Source organism: Euphorbia lathyris, chromosome 3, assembly GCF_963576675.1.
Source record: "Euphorbia lathyris chromosome 3, ddEupLath1.1, whole genome shotgun sequence".
In the NCBI taxonomy this organism is placed as follows: domain Eukaryota; kingdom Viridiplantae; phylum Streptophyta; class Magnoliopsida; order Malpighiales; family Euphorbiaceae; genus Euphorbia; species Euphorbia lathyris.
Genome location: NC_088912.1, coordinates 12,929,783 through 12,949,854, shown reverse-complemented (window position 1 = coordinate 12,949,854; position 20,072 = coordinate 12,929,783). Strand labels below are relative to the sequence as shown.

The following is a 20,072-nucleotide window of genomic DNA, read 5'->3' as shown; positions in this document are numbered from 1 at the left end:
AGAATCACCCATTTTGCATAAATTTAAAGTATACAGGAGAGAGAGGGGGAGAAGAGAGAATTGATTTATTCACAGTGTGATTTCATGCTTTAGACTATACACTAACTCTAAGCTAATCTCACTCCCCGAAAAACGAGTTTATTTACATGGTTCGTACCTTAATCGCCGTTGGAACGATTTAGGTACGTTTCAAAACCCCATTAATTTACATGACATCGACTCGAACCACCGTTGGAACGACTCGAGCGTTTGAAAACGTTTGAACAAGAAGTTTTAACCAAAAACGTGATTAAGCATACACGTTCATTCATTTTGTATAAAACTGTTTAGTTAGGAAAACGATTCAAAACTTCATTATTTACAATGAAAACGATTTTAATTACAAGGTTCGCTTAATCCGTCATTGGAACGAATTAAGGTTTTAAAACGTGATATTTTTAGAAAGCGATTTAAAACAACGAAAAACCTTTTTATTTTCATTAAGAATCTCTAAAAAACTCTTTAGTTTAAATGATCAAATTGAAGTCTCTTTTTTGTGGTTTATTTTCCCTTTTTCACTCAATTATCCTTTATTTGAACATAATTACAACACTTACAAATTAAACCCAAATTCACCCAACCCAAATACTTTTAAAACATATATATATATATATATATATAGGAACCAAAAGAAAAATAAACATATAAATAAATAAATAAATATATATATATATATATATGTTTTGGGTAAAGGTGGTAATTATACCTATAGATTGAAAATAAGTGAAGAAATGATATATCCTATGATTATTAATATGTAAAATAGTAATGAAAATACTACTAGACACATTACACTTTTATTTTAATAAAACAAATTTAAAAAAAGAATGAACAAGGTTCATAAATAAGAAAATAACATTTAACCCCAAAATGAGTAAATATATAATAAATAAGTATTAGTTATATACCCCCAAAATAATTTTAATAAAATAATTACATAATCACATATACATATACAAGGGACCAAATATCCAAAAGTTAAGAAAAGGGGCTTAAAAGAGTATTTTTAAAATTTCAGCAGATTTACCGATGGAAAATCCGTCGGTAAACTGCCTTTAGTGACAGAAAACGAATAATTACAGAACAGCTCCTATATTTTCCAGATTTATCAAAAACATTAGATCTACTCTATTTTATCATTTTAGCCTCCAAACTACGCCAAATCGGGTCATGGTTTGTAACGGAGGATTCTAAAACGACGTTTTATTGAAAATAACGGTTCAAAACATTTATAAAACAACGGATCTACTACGTTTGGATCCCGAACTACCCTTGAATCGGGTCACGGTTCGTATTGGGATCCAAACGAAGTTTTTATTTCAAAACTAAAACCAAATACTTGTTCAAATGCAAAACCAAAAATTAACTTAACAAATCTAAACAATAAAAGTGTAAAAAACAAATAAATAAATAGATTCAAACAATAAAAAGAGATGAATAAATAAATGGGTCTAGTTCCTCGGATTATTACCTCTCAATCGATAATAGGGATGCCAAATCAAGTCGATTGATAGTGTTTTGAGTCGGATTTTTTTGTGTTTTTGCTTCGTTCGGGTCTCGGGGAATTTTTTCAGGGGTTCGGGTTTTTTTTCCCTTCTTCTATGCCTTGGGACTCCATCCTATTTATAGGCATATGAAGCCCCAAACATAATTTATTTTTGGCTCCAAACCAACTTGGAGCCAAAGATAAGCTAAATGAGCTTAGGAAATTTCATGGAAATTTCCTAACCATCATTAGCTTTATTATTTATTATTATTTTATTTTTACTTTTAGTTTTTTAATGATTATTATTGTTTTATTTTTATTTTTATTTTTTTTTAAAAAAATAAATTAAACAAAGCACTTGGCTTTGGCCAAGTGCAGCGAAATTGCACTTGGCCAAGGCCAAGTGCTATTGGGCTGGGCCTGGCGGCCCAGCCCCGTCACGGGCCGTCCAACGGCCCGTGACGGAAAAAAGGGACCCCCGACGGGGCCGCGTTTATATATATATAATAAAAATATATTTAAACAAACAAAATACACCTTATGTTAACCAAAACCAATAACGATTTTCATCGAAAATGATTTTTGTCAAAATCGATTTTATAAAATTAACTTTTACAAAATCGATCCCTTTACAAAACTATCTATATTTTTGGATTGCTCGAATACCAAAACAAAACCCTTATCGACCCGAGATTTTATTAATAATAAAATTAATAAGAAAAGGGCATGAAATATCCCGAACTCGTCGAGACGATTTAAGATTTCATTCGCGGAACCAATTCGCCCGTCATCTCGATTCAATTTCCGAAGTCGATCAAACCGGTCTCCATGGTTCCTTTGAACAACGTTTATTTATTTATTATTTTTATTGACTCATATTTTAATCGACTGATTCAGATCCCTTTTTATAATTTTTCTTCATCGGTCCTCCGACCCCGGTGTCTACAGCTACGCCAAGAGTGGTCGGTGTGACGAACAGCATAGTTAGACCCCAAATAAATGCCAACCAATTTGAAATTAAGCCAACATTGCTTAATATGTTACAAAATAACGTAACATTTTATGGGTTACCTAACGAAAATCCTAACACCCATTTGACAAATTTCTTAGAAATTTGTGACACTTTTAAAATACCAAATGTGACTGCGGAAGCAATCAACCTTCGCCTTTTTCCTTTTACTTTGAAGGATCGAGCCAAAGAGTGGTTGACTTCTATGCCAGCCGCAACATTTGAAACTTGGGAGCAATTAGCCCAAGCCTTTTTATCAAAAAATTTTCCTTTAGCAAAAACCGCAAGAGTCATAAAAGAGTTAACATCTTTTTCTCAAAATGATAATGAAACTCTTTATGAGGATTGGGAACGTTTTAAAGAACTTCAACGTTTATGCCCACACCACCAATTGCCCACTGAACTTTTAATGCAAACATTTTATAATGGATTAAATCCTGCAACTAGAGGTTCATTAGATGCTATGTCCGGAGGGTTATTCATGAAGAAAACGTCAGCCCAAGCCAGAGAACTTTTGGAGGAAATGGCAATCAACAGTAGTATGTGGCCCGCGGAGCGTGGACACGTACCAATGGCGAAACCATCATCCTCAACTACGTCATCAGTTAAAGGTATAGTGAATCTTGATCCAGTTGCGATGTTGCAAGCCCAATCGCACAAAATTGATAGGTTTATGACACCGTATGATCCTAATGGTCAGCCAATCCAAACGGATGTAGATTATGAAGGGATGAGCGAAATTGAACAGGTAAATTTTGTCCAAGGACAAAACCAAACTAATAACCCTTATTCCAATACATATAATCCTAGATGGAGAAATCATCCTAACTTTAACTGGAGAGATAATAATAATAATGCTAATGCTAATCAAAATCGTACAACCAATTATCAAAATCAATCAAGAGATACGATTAGCACTTTATCTTCTAAAATCGATAAATTTATTGATGCTATGAGCGGAAAAATAAGTAATCACGACGATGGTTTTAAACGGATCGAGAATAAATTCGATCAGCTTATTAAAAACCAATCATCTAGCATCCATAATTTGGAGGTTCAAATTGGACAACTCGCTAAATGAATTCCATCCCGCAAAGAGGGAAGTCTTCCCAGCCATACGGAAGAAAATCCAAAAGAGCATGTTAAGGCAATCACTCTTCGTTCAGGGAAAAATTACTTAGGTCCGGAAATGCCCGGAAATTCAACTTTACCAGGAATTGATTTATCAAAATCCAAAGAAGATATGTTAAATCAAAAAGATACACCAATTGACCAGAGTACAAAAACTTTTGTACCCAAACCACCTTTTCCACACAAAGTCCGAAATAAGGACTATGACAAACAACTTTTAACATTTTTAGACAAACTTAAAAATTTGCATATTAATTTGACGTTTATGGATGCAATTACGCAAATTCCCAATTATGGTAAATTCCTAAAAGATTTAATTTCAAAGAAAATCAGTTGGGAAGGAATTTCATCCATTTCACTAACCGAAGATTGCAGTTCAATTGTGTCGAGTAATTTTCCCACTAAACTCAAAGATCCCGGATGTTTTACCATTCCGTGTAAATTGAGAGATATTGAATTCCCAAGTTGTCTTTGTGATTTAGGAGCAAGAATAAACTTGATGCCATTATCAATTTTTAATAAGTTAGGCTTAGAAGAAGATATCAAACGTACCAATATGGTTTTACAATTAGCAGATCAAACCACTAAAAGACCATATGGTATAATCGAGGATGTTTTAGTTAAAGTTGATAAATTTATTTTTCCAACCGATTTCGTTATATTAGATTTTGCATATAACGTTAATTGTCCGCTAATCTTTGGTAGACTGTTTATGAACACGGGACGTGCTCTAGTTGATGTGTCGGAAGGGAAAGTAGTTTTAAGAATAGGAGACGATAAGATCGAGTTTGATATGAACTAAACGATGAAATATCCTATGGAGGATTTCGCTTGTATGAAACTTGATTTAGTTGAAGAATGTGTAAATGATATTGTTCAAAAAGAGGAAATAATAGAACCTATAATGAGTGAAGAATTAGAAGATAAGGACCCAGAGCCTTTGATTCAAGAAGATGGACCAGTTCCGCCTTCGATTATAGTTCCACCTAAATTAGAACTTAAGGAATTACCGAACCATTTGAGGTACGCTTTCTTAGGCGATTCTCTACCTATAATTATCTCTAACAAATTAACACAGGTTCAAGAAGAGAAATTGAAAGAAGTTGTTAGAAATAGGATAGGAAGTATGAGATGACAAATTTCAGACTTAAAAGGAATTAATCCTAGCATTGTAATGCACAGAATTCACTTAGAAGAAGATAAGCCGCCTAAAGCGGATAGGCAAACACGCCTCAATCCGAATATGAAAGAAGTAGTCAAAAATGAGATTACTAAACTTCTAGACAATGGAATCATTTATCCTATTTCGGATAGTGAATGGGTTAGTCCAATCCATTGTGTACCTAAAAAGGGAGGCATAACAGTTGTAAGGAATGACGAAGGAGAATTAATACCTACACGAACCACCACCGGTTGGAGGGTTTGTATAGACTATAGGAACCTAAACAAAGCAACTAGGAAAGACCATTTTACTCTACCTTTCATTGATCAAATGATCGAAAGGATATCTGGTCATGCTTTCTATTGTTTTCTAGACGGTTACTCCGGATTCTTTCAAATATATATTTACCCGGATGACCAAGATAAAACAACTTTCACATGTCCTTACGGAACATTTGCATATAGAAGGATGCCCTTTGGTCTATGTAACGCACCAGCAACATTTCAACGTTGTATGACTGCAATTTTTAATGATTTCATTGAAGATATCATGGAAGTTTTTATGGATGATTTTTCCGTTTATGGAGATTCTTTCAATTCATGCTTACAAAATTTGGATAAAGTTTTGTCTAGGTGTGAAGAAACAAATTTAGTATTAAACTGGGAAAAATGTCATTTCATGGTTGACGAGGGAATTGTTTTAGGTCACAAAATATCTGAAAAGAGATTAGAAATGGATAGAGCAAAAACTTCAGTAATAGAAAAATTACCCCCTCCAACTACTGTTAAGGGAATAAGGTCATTTTTAGGACATGCAGGTTTTTACAGGAGATTTATTAAGAATTTTTCTGTAATTTCCAAACCACTTACTTTTAATAAAGATTCGACCTTTGCTTTTAATAAAGATTGCGTTAAAGCTTTCGAAACATTGAAAACAACTTTAGTCAGTGCACCTATTATTGCTAAACCCGAATGGGATTTACCCTTTGAAATTATGTGTGATGCAAGTGACTTAGCCGTCAGATGTGTTTTAGGTCAAAGAAAGGATAAGAAACTTCATGTCATTTATTATGCAAGTCACACACTGTCCGGTGCACAATTGAATTACACCACGACCAAGAATGAAATGTTAGCTGTAGTTTTTGCTTGTGATAAGTTTAGGTCATACTTGTTAGGTTCGAAAGTTATTATTTATACTGATCACGCAGCTTTAAGGTATTTATTTGCTAAAAAAGATGCAAAACCACGTCTAATTAGATGGGTTTTATTGTTACAAGAATTTGATATAGAAATTAAAGACAAAAAGGGAGTAGAAAACCTTGTCGCCGATCATCTATCAAGACTCGAAGATGAAAACGGTCCTATAGGTGAAACTATCGGTATACGAGATGATTTTCCCGATGAATATCTCTATCAAATAAAAAGTGTCATGTCAACATGGTATGCCGATATTGCAAATTATCTTGCAGCCAATATTGTTCCGGAAGGATTAACTTTCCAACAAAAGAAGAAATTCTTCTTTGACATTAAACAGTATTTTTGGGAAGATCCTTTCTTATTCAGAACTTGTGGTGACGGGATAATTAGGAGATGCGTTAGTGAAAATGAATATGAATCCATAATGTCAGAATGCCATTCTAGCTCTTATGGAGGACGTAATGGGGTTAGTAAGACAGTAGCTAGAATATTTGAATGTGGTTTCTTTTGGCCTACGATGTTTAAAGACGTCCGTTCATTTATTACTCGTTGTGACAAGTGGCAAAGAACAGGAAATTTAGGAAGGAAAGATGAGATGCCCCTCACAACCATGTTAGAAGTTGAAGTCTTCGACATATGGGAAATAGATTTCATGGGACCTTTTCCCCCTTCTTTTGGTAAAACTTACATATTAGTCGCCGTCGATTATATTTCGAAGTGGGTTGAAGCAATTGCAACCCCAACGAACGATTCTAAAGTGGTTATTGGTTTTCTAGAAGATATATTTTGTAGATTTGGTTGTCCTAGAGTCATTGTTAGTGATGGCGGTACCCATTTTATTAACCGAAGTTTTGATATACTTATGAGGAAATATGGAGTACGCCACCGAGTGGCAACGCCATACCATCCACAATCAAATGGTCAGGCAGAGATATCAAATAGAGAAAACAATTTCATCTTCAAGAAAAGACTGGTCTTGTAAACTCAACAATGCGTTATGGGCATACCGTACTGCATTTAAAACTCAAATAGGAATGACGCCATACCGATTAGTGTATGAGAAAGCATGTCATTTACCAGTCGAATTAGAGCATAAAGCCTATTGGGCTATTAGGGAACTTAACTTTAATTTGCACCAAGCAGGTAAGAAACGTTTGCTCAATTTAAATGAGTTAGATGAGTTCCGTCATCTATCTTACGAAAATGCGAAGATATATAAAGAAAAAGTGAAAAAATGGCACGATGCCAAGATTAAAGTCAAAAACTTTAATATTGGGGATAAGGTGTTGTTATTTAATTCACGACTCCGTTTATTTCCAGGTAAACTTAAGTCTAGATGGATAGGACCATATTTAGTCGTCAAAACATTCGATTATGGTTCTTTAGAACTTGAAGGACCTAACAGAGTTCGTTTCAAAGTTAATGGTAATCGATGCAAAATTTATTACGAAAATGTTTCGAATATAGGAATTGAGTTCGTAACAAGATTATCTGAAGTATAATTCGTTTAGCTTTTCTAACACAACTTATTTTCTTTTATTTTCTTTTAAATTTTTGTTCATTTACATTTTTCATTCTTAATTAATTATTAAATTTTTGTTTTACACATGCCATTTTTATGATTAGATCTTTATATTATGATTTAGATGCATAAATTATGTTTATTTCATGATTTTAAATTTGATTTTAGGTAATTAGTTCGAATTTGAAGATTTAGGCGATTCTCTGCCGAGAATTTGGAATTCTCGGTCAAGAATTCTCCTTTTCAAAATTGTCCAAATAGGTAAGGTTTTTTCTGAACTTACCGAGAATATTTAATTCTCGGCCGAGAATCGAAAAAATAGGTTTCGACGCCTAATTTCCGCAGGGAAATCAGCGTGTCGCGACCGATCGCGACACGCGCGATTTTTGCACCATCAGACGTGAATCATCTTCATCATGTAGACAAACCCTTTTATAAACGAAAAATTAATTTTCTTCAATTCAGAAAGGTATAATTTTATGCCTTTTCGCATTAAAACAACACCTCATTTCATCTTAGCTTATATGGAGTTGGACTCATTAGTCGTTACATGGAGGTTCCAACTTTAACTCATATGGAGGCAGCAAAACGAATAGTTCGATACATCAAAGGTACACTGGATTATGTTTTATTTTACTCTTTCCAGAACAATTTCACATTGTATGGATTCAGTGATAGTGATTGTGGAGGAGATGTTGGTGATAGAAAAAGCACAACTGGTTTTGTGTTTTTTTATGGGAACTGCTGTTTTTGCTTGGAGTTCTAAGAAACAAGCAATTGTTACATTTTCAATATGTGAAGCAGAGTATGTTGCAGCAACTTCTTATGTTTGTCATGCAATATGGTTGACACGGGTGTTAAAAATTTTGAAGTTTGCTCTAGATGGAGCAACTGATGTTTTTGTTGATAATAAGTTTACTAAAGCTTCGAAGTTGGAAGATTTCAGCAGATTGAGAAATGTTCTTGGTGTTACTAAGGGATAAAAAAATTATAAGTTTAAGGGGGTGTGTTGAAATAATAAACTTATAATTAATAACTTTTAATTTGGTTCAGTGTATTATCCATGAGTCATTTCTGTATCTGTATTTATAGGGTGTCCAATAGTCATTTCTGTATCTGTATTTATAGAGAGTTAATGTTGTTTACTAAGAGTCATGTTTGTAATCTATAAATACCTATGAATACAACTAGTAGGACAAGAGAATTTTCTTCCATCAATTATACTCTTCCTCTGTTACCTCTGAAAGTTTATTTATTTGATCCAACATATATATTCTTATTTTTCATAATTATATTAATCTAAAGTTGTTTTCACTATCCAATTATTGTTATAGTTCAATAATTTTTTTGATTTATTCAAATTAACTATAGAATTTAATTTTAAAATTCAAGAGATAGATCAATCAAAGGCATCGGCCATAGAAGCTGACATACAGTTTTGTTATTTTACACCCTAAACTCCAAACCAGATTAAAAACCAAATTTTACACTGAACATCATTGGGTTATGTTATTTTGATTTCATTTTCCTCACCCCTAAGCAAATCCACGTCTCTCAAATTTAATCAAACAATGAAATCGTATAAGAAGAATACACATTACTTTCCAGGAAATGATGTATACTTGGCTCAAAACATCAACTATATCTCCGAACTTTTAAAATTTCAAATTACATATATTCTTGCCCAATTGCATTCAATAACTCAGTATTGTTGTCCGATTGCATCCAATAACCCATATTCCTTATCCAATTACATTCAATATCCTAAATTCTTGTCCAATGGCATTTCATTAACTCCAAAACCTCAATTGTCCCTGGAACTTTCAAAATTTCATAATTATTTGTCTATTTAGCATTTCCTTTTTTACACTTAGTGAGCACTTTGACACGTTACAAAGCATGTCTTTCATTTTGCATCCAACAAATTCTATTTCAAAATAGACGGTTTTTAAATACAATTGGACAAGAATATGGAATTTGAGAAAGCAACCTCATATGATGAAACTTGAAACTATTGGTCTAAAGTTTATAATTTGCTAGCTGTATGCGTGGTGTTTATTAAGATTTAGAATATATTAAAACTAACGATTTACTTAGTTTGATAATTCAAATTATTACTTGACATAATTGTAATTTGTCATTTGCTTACAATATTTGTTGTGTACTCAGTATCCACTGTAGAAGAACTGTGTGCCCTCTTTATATAAAACCACTTTTCAGAACTTTGTATAAATGAAGCCAATTCTCGTCAAATATCTTCCACTCATTTGTGTCTGCTTTTGTCTTCTCAAAGCTCCTATGTCTGGGCTAAATTTACACTCTCAAACCCTAAATCATTCTTATTCTCATAGCAGCCAACATCTACCAATACCTAAAATTCTGTAACCTTGTCTAGCTATCAGATTGGGAATAAGGCGGACGAGAAGAAATAGGGAAAAATCTGAATAGATATACACATCTATTCCTTGTGTTTATTGCAAAACGCGGCAATAGAATTTGGTAACTCTTCTTGAATTTGAATTTTTTTTTTCTGGTTAGGTTTTGGATATTTCATCTTGACGTAATTTTGAGGTTTTATGCTGTTGCAGTTCCTTGCATAAGAGTCAAGTGAAGAAAGCTTCTCCTGAATTGACTCCTACTACAGGAGATTTCCACTCGTGGTGATTAGGATTTAGAGGTTGAATCACTATGTTTTTCCTAATGAAGAGGTTATTGGTGATGTTGATGTGAACGAGTTGGACAGTCTCACTCAAGAAATGAAATCTTTGGTATTGTTCTTGACTTGGATTGAACTTATTGGAGCTCCCTTTTGAGGAGAAATGAAGCAATTTTGGTTTTGTTAATGGACCTTTTACTAACTCTTGTGTTGTTACTTATAACATGACTTTGCTCAGACTTCATTATGTTGGTTGTATTTGCAGAATATGAAATTCATTAAGTTTATCTTTATTTATTTATTTTACAGGGCATACATGAAGAAGAGAAGCTATGGAGAATTCCCGATGGAACAAAATATGTTGTATTGTCTTCTATCAAGTGCATCAATGGATCTTCCAGACACTCAAAACAACAAAAAAGGAAGTTCTAACATGGATCGCAGAATGTTGCCGGCGAAAACGATCCCTTGTGATTCTGAAGAAGCTAACGGCAAGTAAGTGGAGTTTTAAATTAATAATTTCATTAAATTGTTACTTTAATTTGGACAAATTTTCACCAAAATGTAGTCTTATTGAAAAATTAAAGGAATTATTAAATGGCAAATTCTATAATCTTAATGATGGAAATTCAATTCCCCAATACATAATGTGCGAATCGTGTTTGCCTCTGCTTCCATGGATATTAACTCCATATGTTGGATGAGATAGTTTAAATTCAGCATAGAAGGAGTTCAATTGTTGTCATAAGAAAGCAATGAAATGGAAATGCATTTGTTAGAGTTAAAGCTCAATGGAAGCTGCTCGCGAAGAGGAAGAGAACATCGTAGATTTGATTGCCAAAATTTTGATAAAGAGTACTATTTAATGCTTATTTATTAAACCATTTGATGGACCGTAAATGAATTCTGGAAATGCTTTGTTCAGATTTGAGGTACCTGATAGTAGAAAGAGTTGCTCTTAGTACTTGAAAATCATTTTTGTAATCCTATAGCATAGCATTGCATATGATTATTAACCATGAAATTTCTCATTTAGAACATGCCTAAGACACATAAATTTCCTTATGGAACACCAAAATAATTATGGTCTCTATCGGAATCAGAATCATCATTGTACTCATCATCATCACTTGATTCCCACTAACCTGTGTTATTTTAGAAGAAAGAAATGAAATGATATCTCTTGGTGATATATGTAAGTTAGTTTAATTTTCATCAATCTATCATAATAAAATATGTATTGAAAATACTACCCTCCTCAAGTTTATTAGTGACATCAGCAACAATGATCTCATTGGCTGTGCTAGTAACGAGTGACACTCTTGAGTATAATTTTTCTGTAAGCTACATAATATCAAATGAGAAAAAATTAACTGGGCAAACCAAATTCAAAGATATTTCTGAGAAGTGAAAGTAATGTGTCTGTTCATATATTTCAGGGACAAGGATTACCAGTTGGTGAGTAGCTGCCAAGCTGAATTCTTTGCCAACGCAGACAATGGAAAAATGTGGAATAATGGGCTCAGAAAGAACCTCCTTCACTGCATTCCATAAATAAAAAAGAAATGGTGAGTCCAATTCTTACCTCTATTCATGTGATTTTGATTATATTATGTATATGAGTTGTGACCAGAAAAATATATTTAATTTGAATTCAGAAATTGGTAATTACAACAAAACTATAGAATGTATGCCATTCACTCTCTCATTTGCGTCCTTTTGCAATGGACCTTCATTGACTGCTTATGTTGTCATGCTTTCTGATCCCTGCATTGCTAAATGTATTTCTCTCGTTTTTAATTCTCTTTATCTGCAAAGAGGTATATATAAGTATTAACTATATATGCCTGCTTGATGTTGAAAACTTTATAATTTCTGTCATCAGTATGATGAACTAAACTTGAGGTTTTGGTTCAGGTTACTCAGAAGATCCAAGGTATAATTAGAGTTGAAAATCCGATAAAAGATGGATATTCTTTGAATATGATCATGGGAATAGAGTCGCTTGAGATTGAAGATGACCATAAAAGAACAAAAATTAACAATAAAGTTGTAATGCATCTAAACAATAAAAGGAAAAAAGACCAGATGGATGTGTACAAGCCAAACGACTTTGCTTTGGGAGATTTTGTTTGGGCCAAATGTGGGAAAAGTTTTTTCTGCGGTGGCCAGTGGTTACAAGCTCCTGAATCTGTTCATAGTTGTTCTATTCCAGGGGTGATGTCTTATAGGTATTCAAAAAGCTCATGACGTCAAAGAATGAAATAAAATTTAGGTACCAAAGTGCGAATTAAGGTAAAGTTCAAGTACCATCAGTACTCATCAAAATCGCATTGAGATACCATTGACGAGTAAAATATACTAAATTGTCGGATCATCATTAGTTCATGTATATTTTTGGGGTAAAATGTAATCTATGTATCAAAGTGTTAGCTAGGGTATATTTCATGTACCATTGATGTAATTTACTCAAGAATGAATTGAATTTCTTGTTTCTCTTCCAACTTTAATTGGTCTTGTCACTTTTATCTAAATTTGAATGAATGTGTAAAATCTATCATCATAAAATGAGTTTGCCAATATGCCTTTCATACCTTAATACTTGAAAAGAACGATTTCAATAATGACATAGAGATCATATACTATATTTGTTTCTGAATTATCTGTCGAATGAATGAACTGGTAAATACAATCAGAAAAAAGAGAAGTAAAAATGAAACTAGATTATTTTCCATCTTCGGTCAGATTCATTATTGAGGAATTGGGAAATGAATAAAATCGCAAAGAAGTAGACTGAGAATTACTCATTCAGGTAGACTATGGCTATCCATTGCTTAAGTACTGATAATTTCAATGAAACAGGAAAAGCCATGATTGTAAATGTATAAAAAAACCTTATAAATCAATCATACTTGAAACCAACTCAAATTCTGGGTCAACTTCCCAAAAGCATCAATTGAAACCATAAATTAAAGACAAAAACATAACGAACTAGAATTATAGAAAGAACAAACCCATTCATTGGCACTGCAAGTAGTGGAAAATAATTCATATTTACTCACTAATTCCTTTACAGTAAAAATGCTAAAAAAGATTACAAATCTCCAAAGAATGAAATGAACTTGTTTCTCTCCCAACTCTAATAGTTGTTGGTAATATATACAAAGAATGATTTCAACTTCTTGTTTCTCTTCCAACTTTAATTTCCCTTGTCACTTAAACTAAATCTGAATGAATGTGTAAATTCAATTTATCATCAGATAATGAGTTAGTGATATGTCTTGCCTACTTTAATACTTGAAATAAAGGATGTGGAGATGCAGGACCGGCAATGAGTTCGCAGATATGCCTTTCATTGCCAACCAAAAAGAGTGTAGGCTCAATGGAAAAGTAGGAAACATGCAGGGAACTTCCTTGGTGAGAGGCATGATATACTTGAACTTCCTTTGTACAATGCCATTTCTTCATCCTCCTCAATTATTGTTGTCACAGTTGCTCCAACTTTCTTGCAATTGTCTCTTCCCTGTTTTTTACTGTTTCCTCCACTAATTAATTCATAGGACAACAATTTCATCAGTTTTTCACTGTCGTCTAACAACCATCACCCATAAGGGATGGTTTTCGCCAAAAACTTTATGCAGTCAGTGCTAAATTATGTATTTTTTTCTTCTGATTTGGTATGAGTACTAGAAGATGTGGTGAATTACTCCAATTTTTTCTTATCTCGTATTTAACTTGGTACGTCAATAGCAGAGTTTAAGAGAATTTGAACCACTTCCATCAGTTGCACAAAAATTTATTAGCAGCAGCAACTACCATTACCAAGATTCAAAATGAACTAGTTCTAAGACTCAAAATGAACTAGTTCTAATAAGCCAAAACCTGCATACCCTTAATTCAGACCTCTCTTCCTTTTACTAGTTCCACATTCTAGTGCATCGTCTGCAGCCTCGGTTGCTTTGTCCTATTTGCACTATATCCAGCATCCTCTTCTGCAATGCAAAATATTATTTGCTCCATCTTCAACATTTCCTCCCCTACTCTCTTATAATACTGCAAACAAACATTATAAAAAAAATCATGCCAAATATGAGTTATTTGAATTTACTAAACAAAATAGAATTTGAAACACCAATTATATATATTAAGTATATGTTCTCCACAACATACTTTCGCTCTTGTAATTATTTCTTACACAACTCTTAAGCTCTACCAAAAAAAAAAAATTTGATGATAATAGAACTGAAAAAAAAATAGATCAGAAAATTACTTTTTCAATTTTACCATAAGCAATTAGCAACTTCTTATTCCAAAGTCATTAAAATTAATTCAACAGCTCAACTATTTAAATTAAAAAGTGAGGAGGGTCGCACATTGTTTTATTCCAATTAAAGTTTATGTTTACCTTGACTAATGCTCCATAAAGCCCAAGCTGGTAAGTCTTAAATACTCATAAGGCTTTTTCATGTTTGAGTTGTTAAGAATAGTGCAGAGGGTATGAAAAAGACAGAACAAGGTCCATAAATATCTATTTCAGAATTCCTTTCCTTTAGGTTCAACTTAGCAGTTGAGATACCACAATACAAAATTGTTGTAATTTCCTTGAAAGAGTTACTTTAATTAAAAGAAACTTTGTCTACGAGTAATCTGCTATTTCGTGTGCACTAGAAGGAAAGAAATAAATGATGTCAACCATGTCAGTGATAAATGAAATGACAAGCAAATAAAAGAAAATAACATGAAGCCAACCATGTCTAACAGCAAAAGAAGATAACCCAATTATCAAATAATTAAAACATCACTATCACATCTAACAAAGGATTTCTAACAACAAAAATAAGGGGTAACCCAATTTAAACACAGTCATCACCCAGTTAAAACATAATTATTAGTTAATTGTATAGTTCAGGCCTCAAGTTAACAAATTTTGAGGAATTGGCCCAAATACAACAAATCTCAAGTTGAGATAGCATGAATGAGTAGTATTGAATTAAAGATAAACATGCGAAATTAAGGATAAAGCCATAATCTACTAAAAAGGATAACAACCATAATCTAGTAAAAAGGATAAAGCCAAAACTAATTGAACTAATCATAACAAACTCAAGCATGTTGTATATAATCAGTTTATTCAAATTTAAACAGTTTAAGCAACACAAAAAAAAATCAGCAAACATAAATATCAATATCAAACAAGGACCGCAACTTTATCACACACCATAGATGAACTTTTGAAAAGAAATAACACTTGACAAAGGCATTTGATGATACAACTTAATAATACAATGAATCAATCAACAAAACAAACTGTTTCGAAGCTTATAACTTTTTAAATAATGCGCATTTATATATAAGAGAGACATGTTAACATAAACAAGAAATTATGAATTCAAAACCTCAACTTACTTGCAGCCTCTTATCATCTTGTTGTGAGAAGAGATGGTTTTCGCCGGCGACATTCTGCAATCAGTGCTAAAATTTCTTTTTTCATTCCTCCTGTTTCTGATTGTTGAAGCACTCATGGATTTTCTTGATGTCCCTTTAGTGTCATTTTTCCTACACAAAATTAACTAAGTTAAAATTATGTGTTTTCTAGATTGATTTCGATTTTTCACTGTCATTCTAGATATGTTCAAGTTTCATTTGATTTCTTAAAGATCCCAATGTAGATCTATTCAGATTTGTCCATTGGTTTTGATATAAAAAGAAAGAACTCAATATATCCTTGCATCTCTCTCAGTCTCTCTCTAAGCAATGACAGAAATTTAAACAATCTTGTTTACAACCTAAATGATCTACTTAGACACTCATTCTACAACATTATATGTATAAACTTAATCGTGCAGCTCAAAGTTCAAATTGGAAAACCATACATATATATTAAAATTAGGAGCTTTGAGTAGATTATTAGAAAAACAAACAAAATAGACACAGTTTTGCATCCAATCAAATGAACATATATACATGTAATGAGAAAGAGTATTCATACATTTCCTGGAAAATTAGAGGCACAACAACGACTCAAATAGAGAATTCTTTCATTCTTTTTATGTAAATAAAACTGAAGATCGTTGTGATTGACTGAGACACAAAATAAAAGAGAGGAAGACAATGTTAGTGGAGAGCTGCCGTAGATATATGAGATTCCGAGACTAGGGTTTCTGTTCATCAAATATGTTGCTTATATATGAGATTTGGGAGGGTATTTTTGTAATAAAATTTTATTTGTTAGGTACAAAATCATTTTGCTTATATATTTTAAAATTTAGGAATAAGATTTTTATATATTCCGTCCATTAACACTTAGGTTTGGTTGCAATTTTTTGAGATAATAATGAAATTTGGTCTAACATTTTTTTAAAGTGCAGATTTAGTCTTAAGGTATGAAATAGTTCACCTTTTAATCCTTTCAAAAATATCAATTTTAGGCTTACGTTATTGAGAATTTTTAAAAACTTGTTCGACTATTATTTAATTGTCATATCAGACATTCCAAACAAGTTTATTAATGAATTGAAGCATTGTTATAATTTTTTATAACGTATGGCTAAAATTTATCTTACTTGAAAATGTTAGGGTTAAATTGTTGTGGGCTACATTGTTTGATAGTACAATTATGAAAACTAAACTAACGAAATTATCCTCAAAAGCAATTTTAATTTAACTTTAATGTGTTAGAGTTTATCTTAGTTTGTTGTATCAGCTAATTAATTAAGCATTGATTCCTAAAATGTATATGGACTCAAATTGCACTCCCCCACGTTTGTGATTTCTGACCATGAACATGTCTTTAATCTCTCACATTGTGTCCTTGTTATTTTTGCTCCTTATTTCATATTTTTGTACTTATAACTTTTTGCTCTTATTTTAATTAGGGTTAAGGTGTAAAAATATCCCTAACATTTTGGGTCAAGAGTAATTTTACCACTAAAGTCTAAAATGGTGACATTTGACCCTAGCCAAAAGCAATTTTACTCCTAACGTTCATAATTTGGATTAATTTCAGACACTATTATAAAACAAATATATTTTTGTTTCATATTCTGCACCAATTGCATATCAGTTCGTTCTAAAAAAAGATTTCATGTTTTTTATAATTTAATAATAGAATTTGAGATTAATATTTATAAATTCGGTGAATTTTTTGATTTTTTTGTTCAATTCATACAAAAAAACAATATATTTTTTTTATTATTTTTTTCACATCCCAACATATGTTTGTGATTTATTACTGATAAAATGCTATCTCTATTATAAAAAAATAGATAAAAAGAGTATATATATGTTTTATAGCCGTATTGAAAAATTAATTTTAAAGCTAATGGGTGATGAAGGGAGTAATATTTCATCTATGAGAATATTCTAGAGGTGAAATGTTATCAAACAAAGGGAGCAAATGACAAAATATTGGATACTACATGGACCAAATAAATGTTTAATCTTAAATAAAATGATTCATATAAAGAAACCCTACGAGATAAAAGTTAATTACAAATCTAACCTTAGACAATGTCTAACCCTCCCAAATCTCATATATAAACAAACTGATTACTTTTAGAGAAACCCTAGCCACAAAAAACATATTGTCTTCTTTTATCATATCTAGTTCGAATTTGTTAGGACTTCTCTGGATCATCAACATAGGTAAGAAAGTCTTGTTGGTTGCACTGCCTGTGATTTTCAAGGAAATGTACGTACGCACTCTCTGTACTTGTATATATGTGAATTTGATGAAATACGAAACTGTTTCTACAAATTCCTTCACTGATTTTTAGTTTGTTTTTCTAATCTACCCAAATCTCCTCATTTTCATATATGGCTTTCCAATTTGAACTTTGAGCTGCATCATTGAGTTTAAAATATAACGTTTCTCAATCCAAATTATTTTGGTTTTGGATTTTTTTTCCCTTCTGAAGTTTCCAAATTTCTCAATAGATTATTTACGTTGTAAACTAGATTTTTAACTTACAAACAGAGAAAGACTTATGTAAGGAAATGGCTATTGAGGCATGGAAGGACTTCTTTAAAAAAAAAAAATCAAAACTCACTGACAAATTTGAACAGATCCATCATGGAATGTTTAAGAAATCAAAAGAAATTGGAACTGATTATTGTTGTGCAGGGAAATGGATGCTGAAGAAAAGGATAATCCATGTCAAGATGTGAGTGTTTCAATAGGTCTTGTAGGCACTTATACCAAACCAGTAGGAGAAAAAAAAAAAGGATATTCTAACATTGATTGCAGAAGGTCGCCGGCGAAAACTATTGATGGGTTGCAAGTAAGTTGAGTTTTAGAGTTACTATTTTCTTGTTTATCTTAACATGTCTCTTACTCCTGAAATTTGCATTATTTAAATGACAAATGATAAAAAAAAAAAAAAATTAAGAACATTTGTTTATTGATTGGTTTATTATATTGTAAGTTGTATGATCAAATTCCTTTGTTGTACAATGCTATTGAGTTGAGTTTAGAATACGATAGTTCCTCACTCTCAGCTCTAGCTTGTTATAATGTCTCGAACATCTTTTGTTGGCTGACATATTTATAAAAAAAATTCATAAAAATAAAACCTCTTCCAAGGAGGTGGATTTTCTTATGCAATTTTCAGATTTAAGAGACTTGAACTCGTAAAAATAAACCCATATAATTTCTTCTCAACAACACTAAGTTTCATGTTTTTTTGTATTCAAGTTCAACAACCCGAAATCTCAAAAAGGCTTCCATTTACAATTTTTCAGGGAATATGAGAAGAGGAAAGAAGAAGATGATATGAAGGTATGTTAAATGGACCTAATAGTATAAAAGAGAGTGCTTTTTAAATACCTTTTAATTTTCAATACCTTTTAGGACCTATGAGTTTTGAAGCATACTAATATTTAAATTTCTCTTTTTTGGTATCATTCAAATGTCTTTTCTTATTAATGGAACATAAGTTGAAATTAATGGATAGTAAATGTGATAATATCGGCATCAACATGGTTAAAAGCCATAGAGATACTTACAAGTAAATGATTTTAGAATTGAACGTGAAAGGAACATGAGTTGAAATTAATGGATTTTTGGTTGACCAATGCCAACAACTTTTGGCGACGTCTCTTTGCAGGAACAGCCAGAGGAGCACCGGCAGCTGGAGCAGTCATGGCACCAGGAGTAGTCAAGGCAGCATCTTTCTTTGGACGACCTCTAATTCTTCCATTTTATGACTTCTCAATTGTACCCAATTGCATTTTTTTCATAGCAAGCACCTTATTGAACTCTTCATGCTCTTTTTGCACTGAGTCAAGTTATTCTCTTTTCAAATTAAGCATTCCATCAATTTCTTTTAGAGCTACTTTCAATTGTTTTTGCTTTGAAGGAAACTCCAAATAGAATTTCTCTATCCACTTTCCAAGTAAGGAAATGTGTTTATTTTCCGATTGAAGACCACTGAACCTTGCTTGTACCTCCTGACTTAAGTTCAACTTCTTTATCCCGTTGTTGGAGCACTCAGGTGGTTTTTGCTATCCTTTTGGATTCCAAGTCATGTTCTTGTCCAAGCTTCAAGTCATGTGTAGGCGGAATATTCAGTTGTCAGATTTATAGTGCAAGAAGAGCCATTGCCTCCTGCTTGAAGATGCAAGGTAGTGGAATATTCATAAATGTGACTAAAAGCAAGAAAGTTTGGATTAAGTGTGACAACAACACATCAGATTTGGGGGTACCTTTATCATGCCTCTCACCAAGGAAGTTCAAGTTTCTTCTTCTTTGTTATAACGTTACCAAACTCAAATTGATAGTTCAAACTTTTTCATAGAATAATGAGTGACTATGTAAGGGTATTTGCAGATTGTAAGCATTTTCTATCTTGTATTTTTGGTCCAAATGAGCTTG

At 32.3% G+C, this 20,072-nt stretch overlaps 1 long non-coding RNA gene and 1 other non-coding gene across 2 annotated transcripts; one reads left to right on the top strand and one right to left on the bottom strand.

Annotated features, from left to right (window-relative positions):
* Window positions 1-2,820: 2,820 nt before the first annotated feature.
* On the bottom strand, window positions 2,821-2,927 carry LOC136225112 (small nucleolar RNA R71). Its single transcript, XR_010686847.1, has one exon. It is a non-coding gene; the product is annotated as a small nucleolar RNA R71 (small nucleolar RNA).
* A 6,943-nt stretch (window positions 2,928-9,870) lies between these two features.
* On the top strand, window positions 9,871-12,632 carry LOC136221601 (uncharacterized). Its single transcript, XR_010685211.1, has 5 exons — window positions 9,871-10,044; window positions 10,134-10,313; window positions 10,511-10,696; window positions 11,641-11,769; window positions 12,119-12,632. It is a non-coding gene; the product is annotated as an uncharacterized lncRNA (long non-coding RNA).
* The last annotated feature ends 7,440 nt before the right edge of the window (window positions 12,633-20,072 follow it).